A 6,406-nucleotide genomic window follows, 5' to 3' on the forward strand; every position below is an offset into this window, starting at 1 on the left:
GTTATTTTACTGTAATTCCAAAAGGCATTATTACCTCTTCTCTACCTCACTTGTTGTTCATGTTTTTATTATAGAAATTTTTAAGCGCAATTGTAATTGTTTTTAACTAAATACCTCACCGTTTCGTTGTATAAATATGAAATCCCCTCTCCTCGTCACCCACCCACCCCGACCCCACAAAAATAGGTTTGACCTTGTGGAATAATATTTACACATGCCGAGCTCGCGCGTGTAGATTTCTCGTCGCGGTTAACCGTCGTCGTCGTCGTTGTCGTCGTCGTTATTTGTTGCTGTCGCTGCCAAACTTTCCCCGAGGGGCAGCGAAAACTTCCGCAGTGAATGAATGTAGCGTGTCGCGGTGTGGACAAAATATGCAATAGGGAGGAGGAGGAGGGATGGGACTTGAGTTCTCTCTCGTGTCGTCGTGCTTCCACAGCCACAGACGCTGCCAAGATGCAGCCGCGAGTCACGTTGGACGTCCGCCTGCGTCGCCCCCGCTGTTGTTTGGCCGAGCGTTGCCGGAATCGCAATTTGAGTTTGTCGCCGTTGGTGTGACGAGCGGGGTTCGTGGGCCTAACCAGGCCTTTGGTTGGCTGTGGGCCTAGCCACCCAGCTCGCGTTCACAGTGTGCGCGGCCCCGTCCCGGTCAATACACCCTAACTAGGCCGGAGGTTGGCGAGAAAGCACAAAGTGGGGGGGGTCGCATCTTGAGTAGCGGGCACGCGTCCGGCTGATGTGATCGATTCAACCCGTGTGACCCCTTGGGGCTCTGTCGGTGTTTACCCACGCGGTGTGACCTCGCGCACGCGCTCTCGTATTGGGTGGGGTAGCCATCTTCTTAGGTTTTTTTCGGTGAAGTCACGTAGGTAAAAAAAAATTTTAATTAATAAAAGTAAAATAAAAATCACGGCGTTTCGGAGGCAACACAAGCTTCCCTCTTCAGGTGGAACCGTCCCACCACCTGAAGACGGAAGCTTGTGTTGCCTCCGAAACGTCGTGATTTTTATTTTACTTTTATTAATTTTAATTTCTTACCTAGGTGACTTTACCGAAAAAACCTAAGAATATGAATCCCTTGCAGTCACGAAAGCTTCAAATCTAGAATGGGGGGTAGCCATCGTTCACGACTCGGCTGCGGCTCGATCTCCCGGCTGTGGACTCGCGACTCGGGCTGTGACTCGCGGTCAAGTAGGCGGCAACGTGGCATCTGCACAAGGTGGAGGGCGTAGGGGGGGAGCGTGCATCGAGTGCGGCGAGAACGAATCTAAATCTGCTCGGGCAGGAAAACGGCGGCGTCGGCTCGTGCTTCCTGCCGGCGAGTTCAAGTCGGCGGCTTTATTTCCATGGCCGATACGTTTTAAAAAAAACTACAAATGTTGATGAAATTGCCAAAGCGCGCGTTAGCTGCAAACGGCAGCCGGGGGTGGGGTGTGGGTTACTTTGTGCAGAACTGATCAATGCCCCCTGCTCGGAAGGGCACAGGGAAACGTCGTGGTCGTTGTAAGTTAAATAGTTTTTAAGGAATATATCGAAATGTTTTTAGACCAAAGGAGGGAATGTGTCTCGGTGGGTTGTGTTTTTATATGATGATGATAATAATAATAACGGCGTAATCGCCAGTAGATTATTTTGAGAGTTAGGCAGCGAGAGTGTTTGTCAAAACATACCAAAGTGTTCTTCCCATTTTTATTATAACAACTTAATGATTTAACTTAAAAGGTTTGTGTGTATCTTGAAGATAATTTAATGACCCCCCCCCAATGCTGCATTAAATGACTTTGTGCGTGTGTTTTTTTTAAGTTAAGACTAAAAGCCAACAATTGTACTCTGCTCGCCATTTTATTCAACTTTTTCTCTCGAAGGGTTACAAACCAAGGCTCTAACAAAGCAACACTCAAAGCGAGTAGAGATATTTTTAAACGGCGTGCGCGCTCATCTCTCAATTTCCCTCTCAAACTCTCCTATTTTTGTCTCATCATCATCATCGTCGTCAGCGCGTGGACACTGTGACCGGCCTGTTAAATGAACTCTCAGCAAATCGGTCTGTCCCGGCAAACCTCGACTGCTCACATCTATTGCCGCACGTGCTTCCACAAACGCAGTCCCCCGCGTCGAGATCTGCCCGAGATTTAATTCTCGCTTAAAGTGCGACGCTTCTTATTGGCGCTTTTAAAGCCTCTCGTGATTAATCGCGTGTACCGTTAAAATCCGTTCTCGTTCATCCGTTTGGTGTCGGTGCACCCCCCCCCCCCCCGTCCGCGGGCCCCCCTTTTTGCGCGTGCCGACTGCCACCACACTGTCGACACGCACGGGAAGTGATGGGAGCGGTTTTCTCCGGAGCGTCCTTCCGGAACGATGGCAGCGTCGTGCACCCAACCCACCGCCCCCCGCACCACCAAATTGCACCGACCAACATCCACATCGTTGCGGGGAAACGCATAACCCCCCCCCCCGCACCTCGGCGTTTTGCCGAGGTGGGCGGGAGGGTTAATAGGGGAGATGTTGCCACATCTGCACCTATGAAAGCGTTTTAACTTGCCAAGAAGCGCGTTAATCCGGCCTGTGGGCTTTCACGGAACTAGGGAGAGGGGGGGGGAGCGACTGGCTGATAGGGGGGGAATGGTTCATAAATTAAACTTGGGTTGCAAACTCAAGCTGTTCGCGTGGTAGTCTGCGCTTGGGTGCGCAAGTGGCGTCCTTGCGCGCATGCCGGGTTGGTTGTTAAAGCGCGGGGGTCCAAACCCGCGCGCTCGATGGCGCGTTCCCGTCATTCCGCCCCATCGGATGCTCTTCCCGGATTCGCGAAGCCAGAAGCGTTACAACCCTCATTGACGGAAACGTTCCCCCCACCCACCCAGCCTCCTCCATTCCACGACATCTCTCTTTACCCCCCCCCCCTCTTCGCCTTCTCCAACTCTCGTCCAGTATTTTTTACAATTGACCGAATGCTGTTCGTGGTTGTTTTTTAGGGGTATTACTTTTTAACTTGGTATTTATAATCGCAGGCTCTCTCTGTGTGCCCGAAGGGAACGCCGCTTGGAATCGAGTTGGGGGCAATGCTTTGGAAAGTGGCCCCCTCTGTTTGCATTTCACGAGGCTGTCATTGTTGAGCAATTTTTATGTAACTGCAAGTGAACACATTACAAGTGCCCTTTGTGAACTAGTCGTGAAACCTGACTTAATTGTTCGTGAGGTCTATATATATTAAGCAGTTTCTTTTTTAAAGGTTTTTTGTGCGTTTGTTTTTCTTAAAAAGAATAAAGATTTTAATCTTAGTCTGCCTTTGCCTCCTGTGTGTGTGTGTAATAGGTTAATTAAGCCTAAAATGAGTACCTGGCGCGGTGTGTAAAACGTTGCTACTAGGGGAGACAAAGGCGGCCGGGGGCGTGGTGCTGGCCACCCACTTGTGTGCCGTGCCGGCCTTCATAGGTGCTGCTCGCTAACGGCACTTGCCCCAACATTCTGCGCGGGCTATACGGGTGATCTTTGTACTTGCATACGCCCATGCAAATGGCCCTTAATCCGCGATCTCATTCATTTAAATGTAAAGGCAACTCGGGGGGGGGCTGGCAGGAGAGGGGATTACTCCTGCTGGGGAGCTCTGTCCCCTGTTAATCTGTTACATCGGGGCACCAGCAGTTGGAAATAAACCCGAGGAAGCTCGCTCACTCCCTCCCCCACCCACCCACGCACCCACGCCACCACCAACCCCACAGATGTGGCCACTTAACGTTGAGAGAGGGTGGTGGTGGTGGTGTGGGGGGGGGGTGAAATTGCAGAGGATGAATCGAGTCAAAAGGTTGTTTTTCTCTCTTCCCCCCCCAACAGCCAAAAGTCCAACATTGCCGGAACGTGAAGTCGTCCTCAAGGAGCGGCAGCGGCGGCGGCCACGCTCCATCCACTGCTGGATGAAGCCCCTCAAGCCGCTGCTGCCTTCACAGCCCAGCGATGTAACTATCCACGCAGCAGCAGCAGCAGCACCGCACACACGAACTGATTTCATGATCGTTGTCAATCACCTGAACTTGCGCGTCTGTGTGTGGGTAGCGGTTAGCGCTACGCCGCGCTACGAACCCGGCGACCCGAGTTCGATTCCCGCTCACGGCCAACACCGGTGACGATCATCTGAACCGGTACCTGGGCCTCCCCTAGGTCGACTCAGCCTCAAATGAGTACCTGGGGCTTGCGTAGGAAACGTCGCCACTGGGGGGACAAAGGCGGCCGGGCGTGGTGTTGGCCACCCACCCCCCGTCTCGTGTGCCGTGCCGGCCTTCATAGGTGTCCGCTGACGGCACTTGCCCCGACAGTCTGTGAAGGCTATATGGGAGGTCTTTGTCTTCGTTAAGAGTGACCCGGGTGGTCATGTAGCCTGCCCCCCCCCATCTATTGTGCGAATCGTTTGGTGCTGGTGGTGGTGGCGGCGATGGTGGAGGGGAGAGGAATGTCCGGGTGATGTTGATTTTTTTTCTATTGTGACTCAGCGCTGACTCACGAACAGCGGGGTTCACCACCCAGCTTGGAGGCATTAAAGCACCGCAGCAGCAGCAGCAGCCCTGACCCCCCCCCCCGAACCAGTCCACGTGACGGAGCACCCCCCCCCCCTCCTGCCCACTAGCCGAGTTAAAACAAAGGGGATAACAAACAGGGTCAAAAATAAATAAATCTATCTATCCGTGCGGAGGTTGGGAGTGTTGTTACCGCCCTCTCACGTGGGGGTGGGGGGATCTCCTCTCTAAGATCTTGATTGAGAAGGAAATTCTTGAGAACTTCCCTTTGTGTCCAGTTTGTTGTCCCTCCCCCGCACCTCCGATTAGCACGGTTGGCTACGTACGGTGCAGAAGAAGTTCAACGCACGTACAGACTCGCACAGAGACCCATAGACTCGCACAGAGACCCATAGACTCGCAGAGACCCATAGACTCGCACAGAGACCCATAGACTCGCACAGAGACCCATAGACTCGCAGAGAGACCCATAGACTCGCACAGAGACCCATAGACTCGCACAGAGACCCATAGACTCGCACAGAGACCCATAGACTCGCACAGAGACCCATAGACTCGCACAGAGACCCATAGACTCGCACAGAGACCCATAGACTCGCACAGAGACCCATAGACTCGCACAGAGACCAACAGACTCGCACAGAGACCCACAGACTCGCACAGAGACCCACAGACTCGCACAGAGACCCACAGACTCGCACAGAGACCCACAGACTCGCACAGAGACCCACAGACTCGCACAGAGACCCACAGACTCGCACAGAGACCCACAGACTCGCACAGAGACCCACAGACTCGCACAGAGACCCACAGACTCGCACAGAGACCCACAGACTCGCACAGAGACCCACAGACTCGCACAGAGACCCACAGACTCGCACAGAGACCCACAGACTCGCACAGAGACCCACAGACTCGCACAGAGACCCACAGACTCGCACAGAGACCCACAGACTCGCACAGAGACCCACAGACTCGCACAGAGACCCACAGACTCGCACAGAGACCCACAGACTCGCACAGAGACCCACAGACTCGCACAGAGACCCACAGACTCGCACAGAGACCCACAGACTCGCACAGAGACCCACAGACTCGCACAGAGACCCACAGACTCGCACAGAGACCCACAGACTCGCACAGAGACCCACAGACTCGCACAGAGACCCACAGACTCGCACAGAGACCCACAGACTCGCACAGAGACCCACAGACTCGCACAGAGACCCACAGACTCGCACAGAGACCCACAGACTCGCACAGAGACCCACAGACTCGCACAGAGACCCACAGACTCGCACAGAGACCCACAGACTCGCACAGAGACCCACAGACTCGCACAGAGACCCACAGACTCGCACAGAGACCCACAGACTCGCACAGAGACCCACAGACTCGCACAGAGACCCACAGACTCGCACAGAGACCCACAGACTCGCACAGAGACCCACAGACTCGCACAGAGACCCACAGACTCGCACAGAGACCCACAGACTCGCACAGAGACCCACAGACTCGCACAGAGACCCACAGACTCGCACAGAGACCCACAGACTCGCACAGAGACCCACAGACTCGCACAGAGACCCACAGACTCGCACAGAGACCCACAGACTCGCACAGAGACCCACAGACTCGCACAGAGACCCACAGACTCGCACAGAGACCCACAGACTCGCACAGAGACCCACAGACTCGCACAGAGACCCACAGACTCGCACAGAGACCCACAGACTCGCACAGAGACCCACAGACTCGCACAGAGACCCACAGACTCGCACAGAGACCCACAGACTCGCACAGAGACCCACAGACTCGCACAGAGACCCACAGACTCGCACAGAGACCCACAGACTCGCACAGAGACCCACAGACTCGCACAGAGACCCACAGACTCGCAC

The sequence above is a fragment of the Lampetra fluviatilis genome, chromosome 63 (assembly GCF_964198595.1).
Source record: "Lampetra fluviatilis chromosome 63, kcLamFluv1.1, whole genome shotgun sequence".
Taxonomy (NCBI): Eukaryota; Metazoa; Chordata; class Hyperoartia; order Petromyzontiformes; family Petromyzontidae; genus Lampetra; species Lampetra fluviatilis.